Here is a 19,412-nt window from a genome sequence, read left to right as displayed (position 1 = left end):
ACATGTCTGTCCTTGGCTTGCTTCATTGTTCCAGTGAAGCCCAACGCAAACTGGAGGAACAGCACCTCATCTTCCGACTAGGCACTTTACAGCCATCCGGACTGAATATTGAATTCAACAACTTTAGGTCTTGAACTCCCTCCTGCATCCCCACCCCTTTCTGTTTCTTCCCCCTTCCTTGTGTGTTTTCCAATAATTTATATAGATTTTTCTTTTCCCACCTATTTCCATTATTTTTAAATCTTTTATACTCCCCCCACCCCCACTAGAGCTATACCTTGAGCGCCCTACCATCCATTCCTAATTAGCACATTTGCTTAGATAATATCACCAACTTGAACACCTCTGTATTCCTCTGTTCTTTTGTCTGACATCTTTTGATGATCTGCTCCTATCACTGCTTGCTTGTCCCTACAACCACACCACCCCCCTCCACTTCTCTCCCGCCACCCAACGCCCCCCCCCAACCTTAAACCAGCTTATATTTCACCCCTCTCCTTGGATTCACCTAGTTCTGTTGAAGGGTCATGAGGACTCGAAACGTCAACTCCTTTCTTCTCCGCCGATGCTGCCAGACCTGCTGAGTTTTTCCAGGTAATTCTGTTTTTGTTTTGAATTTCCAGCATCTGCAGTTTTTTGTTTTGTTTTAACATTAAAAAAAAACTTCAGCAAATGCTTGTTAATGCTCAAAACAACGATGGCTGACACTGGCCTGCATGTGGTTCTTTGGCACTGTCAATATGATGCTGGCATTTGGGTTGGATTTCACCTAGTGTGGCCCTTTGTTTGGGTGACTGCATTCACATATTACATCTATTGTGAGCAGAAAGTGCCATTTCAATGGCACGTAAATCCAGGTTAGGGAGCAGGATCTCAGGACTGAGACTCTTCATTATTCATTTCTAGTCTTACATAGAACCTGACTTTGTTAGGGCCACTTTTTCCCATTTGTTGCCTTACTCTTACTCTCTCAATTCTTTGCCCTGCACCACATCCCTGAAACAATATTAATCACTCTGTCTGGTGGGATCAAGGGATTGGATGAAGGGAAAACAGACATTATTGGGTCAAAAAACATGGTGCAGCATTTACCACTCCCTTATCACTGGTTGTCATTTTGTTCGGGGCATTCTCATGGTGGCTAGCTGACTGCCTGTTTCAGGTGGGAGCCTCAAATACAATAATCAGGGTGTTATTGTTTGTAATATCCATTGCCCCCAAAAGGGCAGTGTTTATAACTCTTGCTGCTTCATAGCCAAATTCTTTCTCACAAGTTATTTTATTCGAGCCTTTTGCCTTTATTATTCCGGAATATTTAATTATTTTCCACAAATCAATCAAAAAAATTTCCTTTGCTTTCTCCTGACAGATCATTTATGAATGTCATGCTGAATATCTTCAGTGAAGACCTTCACCACTCCCCACTTCCACACCCCAGAGTCACCTCCCAACACAACCTAACTTATTAAAGGTAATGCCATGAGAGATATCCGAGGACAACAGACACAATTGAGATTTTCTTTGGAGATCAGCAACCTGTCATTGCATCAGAGGCCAATATTCTTTGCAACAGATGTTAGCAGAGATTTTCACAAAGCAATATCGCAGATGGGTTTCAGCTCCGCTTGCTCAGTTATTCAGGTGGTCTGAGTGATGATCTTACTGGTGATTGCTATAGGAACAGTCTTCAACTGGATCACAGCCTTATCAGAAGCTGGCTCACCATTATCTGCCATTTAGAAGATGTGTCTTCTATCCAGTAATATGGTCATTGGAAGAACGAAAGGAACCACACAAGTAAGAAAATGTTTACATAAAGGAAAGAAATCTTGAAAGGAATTTTTTATCTCAGCAACTCCCATGAACCCTGAGATGCCATTGTCACCCTTTAGATCCATCATTAAAAAAAGACAAGTGCTTAAATTTATCTTTGGTGTGCTGCTGGATATACTAATCCAAAGGTTGGGGGTGGGGAGAAATGCCCAATTACAACAAACAGAATGAATTCCCAAAAGTTGAACTCTCTCTCACCCCTGGCCCATCCAACTCCAGACTGGGAGTGCTGTCTGGATGTTGCAGAGGATCTGTGTTTTTCTCTTGACACGAGTGCCACATTCCACACCCTTTGAAGTGCTTGTAATTTATTGCGTCTTGCCCGCTTAATAAAAAAATGTTGCAAGTCAGAGAACATAAAGATAGAAGATAATACCACAAAGCCTTGTTTAGCGCATCAGTTAAAAAATGACTTCTATTTTCTTCATGACTCCAGAATGTCCCAAACCACTTCAAGGTTGTAATGCAGGATATACAGCAGCCAATTTATGTACAAAAGCACCCACTAAAATGCCACCAACCTGATAATCCATGATCTTGGTCAGGGGATAAATATTGGACAGGACATTGAGGAGAATCCCCCTACTCTTCTTCAAAGACATGCCATGGGTTCTTTTAAATTGGCTGGAGAGGGAAGAGAGGGCCTCAGTTTCTCATTCAAAGGACAGCACCTCTGAGAGTGCAGCACTCCCTTAAGTCCTGCATTGAAGTGCCAATCTATATTTTAGGTGCTTATTTTTCTGGAGTTCAATGTGAAGCATTTATGGCGAACCAGCTTCTGATAAGGCTGTGATCCAGTTGAAGACTGATCCTATAGCAATCACCAGTAAGATCATCACTCAGACCACCTGAATAACTGAGCAAGCGGAGCTGAAACCCATCTGCGATATTGCTTTGTGAAAATCTCTGCTAACATCTGTTGCAAAGAATATTGGCCTCTGATGCAATGACAGGTTGCTGATCTCCAAAGAAAATCTCAATTGTGTCTGTTGTCCTCGGATATTTCTCATGGCATTACCTTTAATAAGTTAGGTTGTGTTGGGAGGTGACTCTGGGGTGTGGAAGTGGAGAGTGGTGAAGGTCTTCACTTGAACCCACAACCTACAACCTACATTCAAGATGTGAATGCTACCACTGATTCCTATGTTTGAAATAAATCTCATTTTTGCTGATTTAATCCCCAGGTGGATATAATTTATATTAGAAAACTGGTGGTGAGATTGAATGGGTTGTGCAAACATTTAGAATTTATCTGAAGTTAATTTAGGCAACTTTGAACTGATGATGGCCAATAAAATACAAGGCACCAACTGGGCAATCTTAAAAAGCATTTTCAGGAGTTAACAATCCTCCAAGGTGGCAAAAATGAAGTCTTGATCTGCAACACTGATTTAGCCCATGTTGAGCATAAAATGGCTTGGCCTAAATAGCCAAGTGGTTATGGTACTAGGTTTGTAACCCCAAGATCAAGAGTTCAAATCTCACAATGGCAAACTATGAAACAATGTAACTTCATCTGAAACAGATGGAAACGGGTTTGTACTCGAAAGAGTTGAGCATAAAATGCCATTTTGGTGAGGGAGTTGAAGCTTGTGCTTGGTACGGTCTCCCAAGCAGCTCCACTTAAACTGTCTGCTGTCAACAATTAAAGAGGTTGCATGCCATTTTGGTGGCTAGTTCTTGTCCTAACACCCTCTGCAGCGACTAGTTCTTGCAGGGTAAACATGGCGTTGATGTCAATTTCAAGAATTACCTAAATGGACACTCTCCATTTCATTAAGATTTCACCAACATTCAAGCAATATTTATTCTGGAAATTCTCCAAGTGCTGTTCTACTGCACCTTATTGGGTACCGCACTTGAAATTGCCAAAAAAGCCAAAGTCAGCGTCATTATTAACACATTATTTTTGCATTTGTTTTGTTTGGTATAATGGGTTAGATTGTATACCTTTACCTCTGAGTCTTGAGTTCAAATCAGACTGATGTATTGAAAGCATTCTCTACTTTGTTGGCTGTTCCTAATTGAAATGGGTTTGATAGTCTAATTTGAGTTGCATGGTCAGATATGGTATTTTATCTCATTCTCCTCAGGTCATAAATGCCTCACATCTGAAAAATTACATTGGGAGTGCAGTCACTTTTGTTTTGTAGTTAAATGCAGCCGCGAATACTTGCACAATAAAGTTTCACAAATAGCAAATAGATTAATAGATCAGATCATCTGTTTTTGATGATGTTGATTGATTTAAAGCCAACAAATGAAATAGCATTGAGTAATTATTTGCTATAATTTACTCATTTAATGATACAGAATTTGGAGCTGTTTAAACACTTTTTTGTGAGGAGAATAACGAGTTGCACTGAAATGTCTAATATACTTACAAATAATAGCAATCTGTACATTAATCATGTTAACTAACACACACACACATCAGAATCTTGTGCCCTCTCCTGTGGTTTGGTGGTAAGGGGGCATTTAAATGAGTGGGAGGGTGGTGGATGGGGACCCTGCCACCTCCTGCCTCCAGCCTGATTTAGTCCAGGGCAGGAAGGCATTTATGTAAATGACTTGGATGAAGAGACCAAAGGAATGGTTGCTAAGTTTGCTGATGATGCAAAGATAGGTAGGAAAGGAAACTGCGAAGAGGACATAAGGAGGCTACAAAAGCACATAGAAAGGTTAAGTAAGTGGGCAGAGATCTAGCAAATTAAATATAATGTGGGAAAAAGTGAAATTGTCCAATTTGGCAGGAAGAATAAAAATGAAGCTTATTATTTAAATGGTGAGGGATTGCAGAGCTCTGAGATTCAGAGGGATCTCGGTGTCCTAGTGCATGAATCACAAAAGATTAGAATGCAGATACAGCCAGTAATTAGGAAAGCTAGCAGGACTTTATAATTTATTGTGGGGGGAATTGATTACAAAACTAGGGAGGTTATGCTTCAGTTGTACAGGGCACTGATTAGACCACATCTGGAGTACTGTGTCCAGTACTGGTCTCCTTATTTCAGGAAAGATGTAAATGTGTTAGAAGCAGTTCAGAGAAGGCTTACTAAACTAATATCAGGAATGGTGGATTACCTTAATGGAGGGAAGGTTGGATAGGTTAGGCTTGTATCAACTGAAATTTGAAAGAGTAAGAGGCGACTTGATTAAAACTTTTAAAACCCTGTGGGGTCTTGACAGGGTGGATGTGAAGAAGATATTTCCTCTTTTGGAAAAATCTAGAACTGGGGATTACTGTTTAAAAATAAGGTGTTGTTCATTTAAGACAGAGATGAGGAGAATTTTTTTTCCCTCAGAGGGTTGTGAGTCTTTGGAACTCTGTTCCTCAAAAGGTGGTGGAAGCAGAGCCTTTGCATATTGTTAAGGCAGAGTTAGATAGGTTCTTGATTAACAAGGGGGTGAAAGGTTATCACAGGTGGGCAATAATTTAGGATTGAGATTACAGGAAGATCAGCCATGATCTTATTGAATGGCAAAGCAGCTCGACAGGCCGAGTGGCCTAATCCTGCTCCTAATTCTTTTGTTCGTGTCACCAATTGAGTTTAAGTGGGGAATTAATGCCCACTTAAGGGCCTCATCCTGCCGTAACCGGTATTAACTCAGCGGCAGGTGGGGGCTCATAATGCAGGGAGCATGAGAAACAAAACCTGACATGTTTGCTTGCAGGCTTCTGGGAGGTGGTCCATCATTCAAAGACACTCAGTGCCTGATCAAGGGTCTCAGCACCAGAAAGGGGGGCCTACTGAAGCCACCCGGTGCCCTTGTTGCTGGTCCCACCCTCAGCCCTATTCCCCCTCGGGCTCCCGCACCATTACCCCCTTCCCGCCATCACTTACCTGTATTTGGGTTCCTCCTCAATTTGAGGCCCTGGGTGGGTGTAGTAGCAGCTGCAGCCACTACCTCCCCAATGTACTGCTGAACACAAGAGCTGCCCAGCCTCTGATTTGCCGGCAGATCTCAGAGGGTGGAGCTTCTGCCCGGGGTCTTTTATTCTTGGGGAAGGCCCACTACTGGCCTGTTAAGTGCCTGAGTAGCATAGGATGTGGCAGCCCTTCTTGATAAGAGGCAATGTGGGAATCTTGCTGGCTCTCCATCTGGCAGAAGAGACCCACGTTGCCTACACAAGGTTCCACCCTCACACACATGGCGGAATCCCTGGAAGCAATTCCTGGTCATTTCATCGGGCAAGAGGGTGAGGTGAGGGGACCCTGCTGCCTTCCCACATCTGCCTAATTAAGTCGGGAGTGGAAAGACTCATGGAGAGTCTTCCTGTCCCCATGCCATTTGAGGACCTTCAGTGGGCAATTAATGCCCACCTAAATGCCTCATCCTGTTGCTGCTGGTACCCACCCAGTGTCGGGTGGGGGAGATGCCACGTGGGACCCCAGAAAAGCAAATCCTCTTACAGGGTCCTGGGGCCTTATCAAAGGACCAGGCATTGGGAAGGGGGTAAACTTTTGAAAGCCACCCCACTGCTCTTGCTTCTGACCCCCCTTCCCTTCCCCTCCCCTTTAACTTTCATCCTGCGACCCCCAATTCAGCCCTCACTCATCTTTGGCCTGGAGTCCCTTATTGGTCCTGGGCCTCTGGTGTGTGCATTTCCGGCAGCAATCACTAGTCTCAGTGGTGCTGCTGGCAATGGCGAGCTGCTAGCCTCTGATTCGCCAGCAGCTCTTGGGGGAGCAGGGTTTCTGCCGCAGGGGTCCTTCACCCTGGAGAAGGTCCGATGCTGACTACTTAAGTGCCTGACAGGCAATTAATATGATGGACCTGCCTCAAGGAAATGTTGTGAGTCTCCTGCGGTGGACAAGAGCCCCATCGTAAACATTAACTTCCACCCACAGAGTCATTTCAATTTTACCCAAGACAGAAGGCACAAAAATATTTTTAGCCTCTGGTCTTTTCTTGATATCGAAAATGTATAGAAAATGTGTAAAAAAAAAAGAAAAAAAAACTTATTAACCAATTGATCCGTCAATTCACAAATGAGCTCCAATATTAACGCTGAAAATCAAAGGTAAGATATTGGCATCATCCCCTGGGAAAAAGCATCTCCCATGCTTTGGACACAGAAGTACATAATCAGTGCAGTAGTCTGGAGCTGTGCATAGTCAGTTTAGAACTGATTCATTGTTATTTTCTTTTGTACACAGCCACACGGGGAAAATCCTTTATTTTGCATGATTCCAGATTTACCAGTGAATTGTACCAGAGAAACAGCACAAGGTGTCAGCAAAAGTAACTATCAGGTTCAATGGTTTGAATCGGATAAAGCAGATGACTTTTATTCAGGAATCTGGTTTGACATGATTTGAATTAAATTGAGCCCATCAGGCCTTAAACCAGATGCAGAGCAGCAAATGTTTCCTAGATACAAATCAACAGAGAAAACAATAATCATCTTACAGTGGGTGAAATTTAGAAAACTGCATACCTGCAACTCAGGAAGAGATAGCAATGGAATTATTGCCTTGCTTGGTAGTACAGTATCTTTGGATTTGAGCCACTGATGAATCAGTCCAAACCTGATAAAGAAAAAGATCATATAAACGCTGCGATATTCAATGCACAACCAAGTTTAAGCACACATGCTATTGTTGCCTTTTCAATCCTGAGGATTTGAAAGAAACACAGCTTTTAAATGTCATGAAGCAATTTGATTTGAAGCGGATTATAATCCTAACCCTTTTTTAGTATTATTCCGGATCAGGCATACTCAGATGATCATTCTCAGTTAAGGTTGAGAAAGTCAGACCTCACAGACCCTTAAATGGGTCTGAAGAACTGATCCAGTCCTCCCTGAAAGAAAGGAACCACCAGAGAGAATATTATGTCCTCCAGATAACCTTTTTAACATTTTTTAGCTAGGTTATAACAACCTGGATGTTATAAGGGTCCAGGAATCTCTCCTGAACAATGCACCCCTCCATGAAGAGAGTATGAAGATGGTTTCTTGAGTTTGGTTACAGGAGACTATATGAGATAATATATTTTCTAAATTATACAAAAGTTTATTAAAGAACTGAACATACAATTCATATTTGATTATAAGAAAATCACAACATTGATAGTTCTAGGAAAAGTAAATACAATCTTGTTTCTAATGGAGAATCCAGGCTTAAATAATATTACAGAGAGATATTTAATTTATCCATCAATATTTAAAGTAGTATTTACCCTAAATCCCTGAGTAGAAAGCTACAGAGTCTAGCAAGACATCTCTATCCCAGTTAAGGAGAGAACTATCATCAGTATACTACAGCAACTTTACCTTTACCATGAGAGACACTGGAGTGAATCCAAATAATCTAAAAATCCCACTATGGTTTCAATATTTATACCATAAAAAAGCTGAACCAGCAGGAAGCACGATGAGCATATGTGCTGGACAACTTCCTTTGTTTTAATCAACATCCTTCACTTTAGTCAACACCTTTGAGCAAACAGGATACTGAGAGATGCAGATGGTGGTCACTTTCTTGCTATACTTGGTTTCCAGGATTCAATTGACAAGTGATTTGGGGGCATCCAGTGGTATCTAACAACTTATCAATGCCTGGATGAGGTGATGTAGAGGATAGTTCCTATTTTTTCAGGAACTACCATGTGTTACAGGATATACCATATCCTATGCCACAGGATGTTGGTGTCCTTCAGCACACATTTATGTGCAGGTATATTTATAAGATTATGAACACTGCTTTTAGTTTTTAGTCCCTATTTCATAGGTGAATCACTCATTTTAATCTCAGAAGTCTGTATTTATAGTTGAATTCTCTTTTAACACCAGGTTTATAGCTGCACTCCTTCATAGACTTGCAAGACATACACAAAATTATTTGCTAATGTTAGAGTTTATAAAGAGGAGCAGAGAGGTCTAACATGTTATTTTGGCAGCTCTGGAGCTCTGGGGTGAGAGAGAAAGAACAGTTTGCATCTGTTTTAATCTTTGGATGTCTTAAAGCTTTTTGCGGTTAATTAAATAATGTTGAAATGTGATATTGTAACGGAGGAAATGCAGCAGCCATTTTACACACAGCAAGATCCCATAAAATGTTAATTATTAACGTTAATTCAGTTATGTGACTTTAATGTTTAGCACTGTTGTACAGAATAAAATGCTTGCACTGTGATGCTTGGAATTTTATTTTGGAATGTTACCAGAAATAATAAGTTGTAGGAATAAACTTGTTCAAATTAAACTAAAACCCTAGTTCTGTACTGTAGCCAAAATTGGGACTCTGCCCAGATTTTGCAAAGCTTGTAACACCTCCTTATTTTAGTGGGTTTCCAGGACATGAAAAATGGGCACAAAAGTGTAATTAGCTGAAGGTGAACTTTTAAACGCTGCAGTCATAATAGGCAGAGGTGCATACCGACAGAAGTTAGAGAAAATTCTTCCTTTTACTTAGGATATCTTGGAGGTCTTCTGCAGGAGGTATTTAGTACCTTCCCACCTGGGGCATCACACCAGGATATGTAGACGCTGAAGCACTCTACTTCCTCAAGATCCAGGCTAAGTGGCTGCAATTTATAAGGGAAGCCATCCATGTGTTGAGCCACATTCTATAACTTAACCCTTTGATCACATCCAGCATAGGTACTGCACTGCCAATGTTAGTGAAAACCTGTGACAGGATTATTTGATTCAGAGCCTGGAGACATCTGTAGCCAATCAGCTGCGCACTGAGTCATCAAGCAGATGAATTGATTGCTTGAATTAGCCTGTATATCATCATTGACCCCTGGCACTAGTGTCAGGATGGCCAAAAGTGCAAAGGGTCATTGATTACACACATGGGTTATATTTTCATCAACAGAAAAGGGCTTTTTCTCACTTAATGTGCAGCTCATTCGTGGCCAGCAGCACTAAGTCGTGCATGTCAATACTTGTTTTTCTGGCAGTACCACAGTGCTTTTATTCTTAAGCAGTGCACCGTTCTACCACAAAGTCGAGCATCTGGATGGCCGCTCAGAAATCGAGGCTTCCCTTTAGACTCATTGCTGATGATTCTTTCCCAGGCTCCCTGCCGAGCACTGCTGCAGTTAGATTCATTCAGCCGTCAGAATAATCATGAAGTTGACTATTGGCACTCTGAAGGTATGCTTCAGCTGTGTAAATTAGGCATGCGGACAGGGGCATCTCTACAATGTAGTCTGACTAGGGCACCTAGTTGCATGCTTTATAACATTGTCTTGCAAAGATACCTATCCTGGAGGAATAAGAGGAAAGTGCAACAGGATGGTGACAGTCAGGCCAACTATCTGCAGCTGCAGCATAAAGAGGATGTATAAGATAAACATTTGTTTTGAAACAAATTCATGCCAATCTGATGTCGCAAATCTCCTCTTGACCGTCTGCTGTGCATTAACAACTTCCCCTTTTCCTGCGACAGCAATGCACCCATGTTCTGATATTTGTTGGTGAATGTTAAATGAAACTGCTCCCATTCTTCTGGTCCCACCAAAACTAATTCCGATCCGAACTGAAAGCAACGGCTGCATCAACTACCACATTTTTATTGTGAAGCAGTCAATGATGCTATCATTTTCATACCACTGTTTGGTTTTAGTGTGCAATTTTGACTTCATTCCCTTAATTAATTACCAGTCCCATGTATAACCTATGACAGAGGTTTATGAGCTCACTGACAATTCCATTTCAATATAACTGTTCCTTATTTCAGGAGACTGGAAATGGAACTGCTGCAGCCGCATCACTTGTGCATTTTTCTGGGACCCATCTGAGGCGGTAGCAGGAAGACAGACAGAAACATCATGTAAACACAGAGCTAGGCCTGGCTCTGCTTCAGCACTAGTCAGCAGGAGAGCAGGCCAAATGGTCACAGTCTGATAATCGTCTCAAAGCTTCCAAAACCATTAAAGACAATTGTTTCTCCTCTGGCATCTGATGCCTCAGTGACAGAAGTTTGAGAACCCAAGCCAGGAACTAAAGCTAGCCATAAGGATTTTGTGTTGAACACTCCAATGCAGATAGGCCTAGAACTGGCATACATTCCATGGCGCAGTGCAATGCTCAATATACATCTATATTGTATCATAGCTATGGATAACAAAATCCTCTAATGCTTGGATAGCACTGTTCTTCTAAAAACTGGGCCCTTACGTTTGAGGCACTAATGTCAACACTACATATTTTAAGACCCTTTGTCCAACAGTGCTGCCTCTTATTCCACCTCTAGTTCTTGCTGCTAATTCTTGCTCAGTGGATTGCTCTGTTCACTCCCATCTGACTCACCATCGAACGCTTGACAGTGGGTGTTTCTAGGGCTGGTGTTTTGGAGAGAATGGGTGATTCACAGTGGGCAGAACTTTTTGCACAGCATGCGGGAGTGTACTTGACACGCTTGAGTGTAAAATAGCGCGCGATGATGTTGGGCAAACGCCCAGACATCATTGCACACTTGTGCAATATTTCAGTCGGCAGGTCCCAGAGTCACACCCGCCATTAATTAAGACGCCATTTAAGGCCATTAAACAATCAATTGACACAGATTTTTCATTGCCCTTGTGATTTCATGCTTGTCGCATGGGCAAAACAGGCAGGTGGCCAGTTGACAATTTCAAAAACCTCATCCATGGGTGGGATAAAAAGGGTCAGTAGCATTGCCAGTGTGAGTAGTGAGGAGTTTAGTACATAGTTTGCTGCAGGTGACACATTGGTATATGGCAGATTCATCCCTGTTTGGCCTTTCATTGTTAGCATTTCCAGGCTTCATTTCAGGACTCCTTTGTGTCTCCAAGAACCTTGGAGAATTCAGACCATGTGGATGCTTCCTGATATCAGACAGCCTTCTGTTACGCTGGTAATGGGGATTATTGTCTCCGCTGGTAGCACCTCCAATGGGGAAGAAGAGAGGGGCAGAAGGAAGAAGAGGCCAGGTGTCTCAATGCAGCTTCCAGGGGAGTGACCTGTGGGAGGAGAGGCACAGGCACAACGGGCACAGGGCCATCAGGTAGTCCAAAGATGTAAGGGGCCACAGAAGACGCCACTATCCTGCTGCCAGGGTTTACAGATGGTGATGCAGCTCCCTCAATATGTCCGAGGTGCAATGCCAAAGGAGGCTCTGCCTCTCAAGCACGACAGTGACCTCCAACTGTCAAATGATTGGGCCTGAGATCAGCTCTGATTGTGTGGGTGGGCACCCCATGCCAGTGGTTCTGAAGATCACACTTCTATGCCTCCAGCTCTTTCCAGGTGTCAGTGGGGGATCTGTGTGGAGCATCCCAATCAGCTGTCCAAAGTTGTGTCAAGCTGGTGACAGAAATTCTGTTCAGGAAGGTATTGACCTTCATTCATTTCTGTACAGATGAGGCCAGCCAGGCTGAGTGACCCAGAGGCTTTGCAGCAATTTCTGTGTTCCCCTACATCCAGGGTGCCCTCGACTGCACACATGTGGCCATCAAGATGCCAGCGGGTGAGCCCGGTGCCTTCGTCAACTGGAAGGGATTCCACTTCATGAATGTGCAGATAGTGTGTGATCACAGGATGCAGATTCTACAAGTCTGTACAAGGTACCCAGGCAGCTCCCACGACACCTACATCCTCAGACCTCCCAGGTGTCGGGGCTCTTCAGTGCTCCAGCCCAGCTGGATGGATGGCTGCTGGGTGACAAGGACTATCAGTTTAAAAGTTGGCCTATGGCGCCCCTCCACCACCCAAGAACAGAGGAAGAACAGCATTATAATAGAAGCCATGCCTCCACAAGGGCGGTGATAGTGAGGACTATAGGTCTTCTGAAGATGCGCTTCTGCTGCCTGGACTGTTCAGGGGGTGCACTGCAAAACCCCAGAGTAGGTGTCACTGGTAGTTGTTGCATGCTGCTCTCTCCACAATCTGGCACTGGCAAGGGGGGACACATTGGAGGAAGAGGATCTTGACGCAGCTCCACAGGCCACAGAGGATGAATCCAATAGTGAGTCGAAAGAGGAGCATGGTGATGAGAACGCTGAGGGCACAGAAGCAGACCTCTGTAACCTCCAGGGAGACAAAGACACCAGGGATGCCTTGAACCAATGCTCCTTCAGCTAGGCTGCCAAATATGCACTACCACCTCATGCCGGGGCTGCTGCCATGATCCCGGATGTCTGAAATGGCCCCTTCCTTTGACCCCAAAGTCCACTCAGTGCCTGTGCAATAAAGTTTTGAGCTACTCAATTCCAGCAATACATACTGGCTTACCCTGCACCACATTAAATAAAAAAGGTGAAGCATACTCAGACAAAAGAAAATTTATCTCAAGTTGACAGTCAAAATTAACAAAGCCTTCTCTGGTCTTCAACCCCAGACCAGTTAAAATAAACATAACATTGCACAACAGAAGATCACCGGTGACCAGTCCCTCTTGTGCTCATGGTGCCTTAAACTTAAGTTTACAAGGGCTGTGTCTTAATGCTTCCCCTCGCTGGCACCAGCATTGGCGATAGCCTGCTGACTCTGCTGTCTTGTTGACCTCGGTGACCTTGGTGGTCATCCTCTGGCCAGTGGAGCCTGTGCTGGCCCTGCTTGGGAGGGAGCAGCCAATGGCACGGCTGGCATCTCCCCAGTGCCGCAGCCTCATCACAGTCATTGGCAGAGGGGCGGAGGAGCTGCTTCCATCATCCAGAGTGCCTGAGAGGAGCCCGCAGAGATTACACACAGCTTGTGCGTCAACGTGAGGTCGCTATGGACCTCCCTGCCCATGATTGATGAACAGGCTGGGATACTGGGTGCCTCATCTATCTCCCACACTGACACTGACTAGTCTGTATGCTGGCTTGCAGGTCCAAGCGCAACCCCAGGAATCCCTGATTCTGTTCCTGGAGCTGCCTCTCGATTAGAGTCGCCACTCTCTCAGTGGAGGGGGCAGTGCACTCGGCCATGAGGGTCAACGCAGTGTTGATGCTCTGCATGGACTCCTCCACAACAGAGACCATGGCACGCATAGCTTCATGGATCTCCACCAGATCCTCCCACACACCCCACTGGACATTCAGCATCTGCCACCTAATGGACAACTCCAGAGGCTGATCACCTGCCTTCACCTGAGCATTGTCTTGGTCTCCAGCAGTCTTCCAACTGCCCGCACCCTGGGCACTCTCTGCCTCCGCCTGCTCCTCAAGTGAGTGTAAAGTGCCCTCACCACTGTGCACCAACATTCTAGCCGAAGATCTAATGCCCACTGAAGTGTTGCTTTTTTGTGCTGGTGCCTGGTTCAGAGAGTATGATGCAGGTGCATGTGGAGCCTGGCGGTAGTCTAGCGTCAGGGATGGGTGTGCAGGGTCCTGCAATTGGATGTATGGTGGCAAACCTAAGGGAGAACAATGACATGTCATTTGTTTAATTCATCACACTGTCACTGTGCATGCCAGGCACCCTGGGAGATAATGAAGATTTGCATCATGGTGTCATCGTCTTTCAATGATCAATAGGGAATCCAGTTTTGAGGCTCCCATCAATGATGAGACTACACAAGAATGTTTGCACAATCTGAAATTCTCACCTCCGTGCACTGCTCTCCTACCTTCGCCTGACACCCTAGCTTCTCCAATTCTGGTTGAAAGCCCAAGGTGTCCTGCTCATATCTGGTTAGGGTTAGGAGGCTTGGGGGGCCTCTGCCTGTCCGTGACCTCTCAATGTAACATTCCTGAGCTCCACGAGGGGATGACTGGACCTTAACACTGCAACACATTGATCCATGCCAGCACGGTACTTGCTCTTCCTGAGGGCAGCAGGTCGTTAAATCTCTTGCGGCACTGGACCCAGGTGCTCCACGTCATGGCTGCTGACCTGTGCTGGCACCTCCCCCCAAGTTCTTTTAGTTGGGTGCAGAGGCACCACCTTTCCATCCCTGGGGATGAGGGTGTCCTTCCTGGCAGCCACCTACTCCAGGAGGACCGCGAAGCACTCATTGAAAAATCTGGGTCGGGGGGGGATGCTGAGTGCCCGCCCAACCTGCCCTCCCGTCTGGCGTCTGCAGCTGCATTTGAACCCATAATTTTAACTCTCCTGCTGACAACACCGAAGGTGCCTTCATCGCCGGCAGCCTTGCAGGGCCTGACTGTGCTGATTTAAAATCAGCCGCTGGGTCACCAATGGACCTGGCTGCCGACAGGCCCCCACCCCTGTCCATTGGGGAACCACCGTTCATGCTCAGCGGGCCTTAACTGGCCCACCAGCATGAAATCATGATCAGAGGCCGATCGTGGGTAGCGGCCTGTTTCCTGCTACTCTCGGGCCCGCCGACTGCACCCGCACAGCAAACTCAAAATTCGTCCCATTGTATGCAAAGATTTGCTGACAGCTCATGAACATCAAATACTTGCTCCCCATGTAATTCCCATATCATTGTCAAAAAAAGGAATTACATGAATGTTTAGGTGTGCTACAAGGGAAAAGACCATGGGCTGGAATCAATGGGTCAATGGAGCAACCCCCTTCACTGCTGGCATAAAAGTCAGGGGCAAGCCTGCCCCAACCCCAGCAGCTTGCCCTGCAGGCATTTAACGCTAAGAGGCACGTTAATTGACTTGACTACCACCCCCATCCTGGCAGAAAGTTCCACCTCTAAGAGCTGCCAGCCAGTCAAATGGTCAAGAGCTGCTCAGCCCCAGCAGTGCCACCAGGAGCAGTGGCCACACCTGGGATTCAATCCAGTCCCTGACACCAAGGGGTTGGAACTGGAGCCAGAGTAAGAGTTAAGTTGGGGGGTGGGTTCTTGCCAGGACCAGGCTGACACATTCCAGTGAAGGCGGTGGGAGCTGGGGTAGAGAAGCAAGGGGTCCCCTTAAGGGGGCATCCTATCTCTTGCACAGGGCAAGCTGCTGGTCTGGGCACTTGGAGTGGGCCTCTCCTGATATCGGTTAAATCCCAATGGCAGGATTAGGTCCTTAAATGGACATCAGTTGACCAAGTAAGGGCCTCAATTGGCCGATAAGCAAGTGGGATGCCGACACCCCTGCACCACCACTGGTAAAATTGCGGTGGGGCAGGGGTGGGCAGGTAGGCAATGGGTGTGGCTCCCAAGGCCCTTTATGGGCCTCACCTCATGCAAAGCCACCACCAGGGGGTTGTAAAATCCAGCCATTAATACTACACCAAATTGTCCACCTGTATCAGCAGAAAGGAACTCGACAATCTTGTGACAATCAATGAGGAATTTCATTGAAAAGCAGCATATTATTTATATGGAGGGAGACTGCAGAACTCTGAGGCACAGAGGGACCTGGATGTTGTGGTACATGAATTGCAAAAAGTTAGTAGAAAGGTACAACAAGTGATTAGGAAGGCAAATGGAATATTGTCATTTATTGCAAGGGGAATGGAATATAAAAATAAAGATCTCAGTGCACAGTGGTGAGGGCACTTCACACTTGCTTGAGGTGCAGGCGGAAGCAGAGAGTGCCCAGGGCATTGGCAGTTGGAGGACTGCTGGGAACCAGGACAATGCTCAGTTAATGGCTGATGATGAGCCTCTAGAGTTGTGCCTGAGGCATAGATGCTGGATGTCCAGCAGGGTCTGCGGGAGGATCTGATGGAGATACATACCAGCCTCAGCTGGTCAATGTCAGTGTGGAAAACGGAATGCGCATCCAGTATCCCAACTAGGTGCCCATCCACCAATGATGGGTAGGGAGGTCCAAAGCGACCTGACGTTGGCGCACAAGCTGCTTGTCATCTTTGTGGGCTCCTCTCAGGGTGCTCCGGTTGATGGCAGCAGCTCCTCCACCCCTCTGCCAGTGACTGTGGCATCCGATGAGGCTGCAGCAACTGAGGAGATACCAGCCATGGCACTGGCTGCTCCCTCCCAGTTGGGGCCAGCACAGGCTCCACGGGCCAGAGGATGCCTGCCAAGGCCATCAAGGCCAACAAGACAGCAGAGTGAGCAGGCTGTCTCCAATGCCAGTGCCAGCAGGGGTGGGGGCACCTAGACGTAGCACCTGCAAGCGAAGACTTAAAGCACCTTAAGCACAACATAGGCTTATCACGGGTGATACATGGTTCACCCATTTTTCTTCAATTTTTAATGGTATCATGGAAAACATTGGTTCATGCAACTTTTAATATTCACAAGTAAATAAGATGTTATTTTGTGCATCTGTATGCTTCATTTGTTGTGTAGGTGCAGGGTAGGACATGATGTTATGATGGACATGTGTCTCCTGAAACTTTATTGCAAAGGCACAGAGTGTATGTTGTTGACCAAGGAACTGGTCCTGTCAGGGATCGAGCATGGAGCCTGCAGCCGTGGGATGTGCTGATGGTTCTTATTTGGTAGTCTAGCTGAAGAAGCGATGATCAAAGCGCTCTGGATGTCCCTGCCTCCCTGGAGGTAACCCAGGTCAGTGTCTATGCCCTCAGCTTTCTCCTCACCATGCTCATTCTCGGACTCACTACTGGACTCATCATCTGTTGCCTGTGCAGCTGTATCAAAGCCTTCTTCCTCCAGTGGGTCCCCCTTTCCAGTGCCGGATTGTGGAGAGCACAGCATGCAACCACTATCAGTGACATACGCTCTGCGCCTCCTGAACGGTCCAGGCATCGGACGAGCATCTTGAGAAGACTGATGGTTCTCTCTACCATAGCCCTTGTGGAGGCATGGCTCCATTGTACCACTGCTCAGCTTCTGTTCTTGGATGGCGGAGAGGCATCATGAGCCATCTTTTGAGGGGATAGCCCTTGTTACCCAGCAGCCATCCAGCTGGGCTGGAGCACTGAAGAACCTCAGCACCTGGGAGTGTCTGAGGATGTAAGTGCCATGGGAGCTGCCTGGGTACCTTGCACAGACTTGTAGAATCTGCATCCTGTGATCACACACTATCTGCACGTTCATGGAGTGGAAGCCCTTCCTGTTGGCGAAGGCACCGGGCTCACCTGCTGGTGTCTTGATGGTCGCATGTGTACAGTCTATTGCACCCTGGATATGGGGGAAGCCAGCAGTCACTGCAAAGCTTCTTACTCGCTGTGTCTGGCTAGTCTCGTCCATACAGTTATGAATGAAAGTCAATACCCGCCTGAACAGAGCTTCAGTCACCAGTGTGATGCAACTCTGGACAGCTGATCGGGACACCCCACAAAGATCCCCCACTGAACCCTGGAAAGAGCCAGAGGCATAAATGTTGAGGGCCACTGTGACCTTCAGAGCACTGGCACACAATCCGAACTGATCTCAGGGCCGATCATCTGACAGATGGAGGTCACTGTCTCCCGTGAGAGATGGAGCCTCCTTTGGCATTGCACCTCAGACAAATTGAGGTGGCTGCATCACCGTCTGCAAACGCTGGCATCAGGATAGTGACGTCTTCTGCAGCCCCTTCCACCTTGAACTTCCTGTTGGCCTTGTGCCCTTTGTGTCTGTGCCTCTCCTCCCACAGGTCGCTCCCCTGGAGGCTGAATAGGGACACCTGGCCTCCTCCCCCTTCTGGCCCTCTCTTCGTCCTCAAAGGAGGTGCCCCCAGCAGAGGCCACAATCCACATTCCCAGGGTAAGGGAAGGCTGCCTGATACCTGGAAGGCCCCACACGGTGTGAACCCTCCTGGGGCCTGGAAAACAACAGTTGAGTCCTGAACTGAAGCCTCTAAATTCTTTGAATGCAGCTCTGAAGTGAAATGAAGCTGTTCACAGAAGCAACCAGCAAAAAGTGATATCCTGCACTCCTCACTAATCGCTTTGACAAGGCCACTGACCCCTCTTATCCCACCCGTGGATGAGGTTTTGCAAATTGTGGCCTGCCCGCCTGCCCGTTTTGCATGGGCGACAGCTAAATATTGCACGGGCTATGTAAAGTCGGAGACAATTTGTGTCACAAGGTCCGTCTCCATCGCGCACCCACCTAGCGAAGTATCACGAGAGTGCACATTGACATCGGCACACTCAGCCAACATCAACGCGCTTTATTTAACAATCAAGCAGGTCGGGCGCACGCTTGCCCACCAAGCTAATATTCTGCTCTTATTGCTAAAAGATGGCTTGAAGAAAAACACATTTTACACAGTGAATTGTTATGATCTGAAATATACAGCCTGATAGCTGGTAGCAGATTCAATAATAACTTTCAAAAGGGAATTAGATAAATAACTGAAGTGGAACATTTACAGAGCGAAGGGGAAAGAGCAGTGGAGTGGGACTAATTGGATAGCTTGTTCAAAGAGCTGGTACAGACACGATGGACCAAAAAGCCTTATTCTATGCTGTATCATTTGATGATTCTATCAATTTGATTACTCTGTAACATTATAAAGATAACTGTAATGACTGAACTTCATACTGCTCATAATTTTACAGGTGGGAGAGAATGTACTCTTTCTGGTTCCTCACACACATAGAAAAACAGACCAAAAGACATGAGGTTACCCCAGGCACCAATAAAATGACAAGCTAAAGCTTCAATACACGTTACCTTAGCAATTTATTACAGCAGAATTAATGCTAAGGGATCTTTCACTCTCAAGTTTAATGATTCACAAAGATCTAGTACTAGGTACACTGTGCACCCTACTTGGTGTCAAGAGTTCAAAAAGGATGGTGATAAATCTTTGATTTACTCATAGACATGCTGTGTTTAAACATC

This window comes from Carcharodon carcharias, chromosome 8, assembly GCF_017639515.1.
Source record: "Carcharodon carcharias isolate sCarCar2 chromosome 8, sCarCar2.pri, whole genome shotgun sequence".
In the NCBI taxonomy this organism is placed as follows: Eukaryota; Metazoa; Chordata; class Chondrichthyes; order Lamniformes; family Lamnidae; genus Carcharodon; species Carcharodon carcharias.
The sequence above is the reverse complement of the archived record's forward strand: the minus strand, read 5'-3'. Positions refer to the sequence as shown.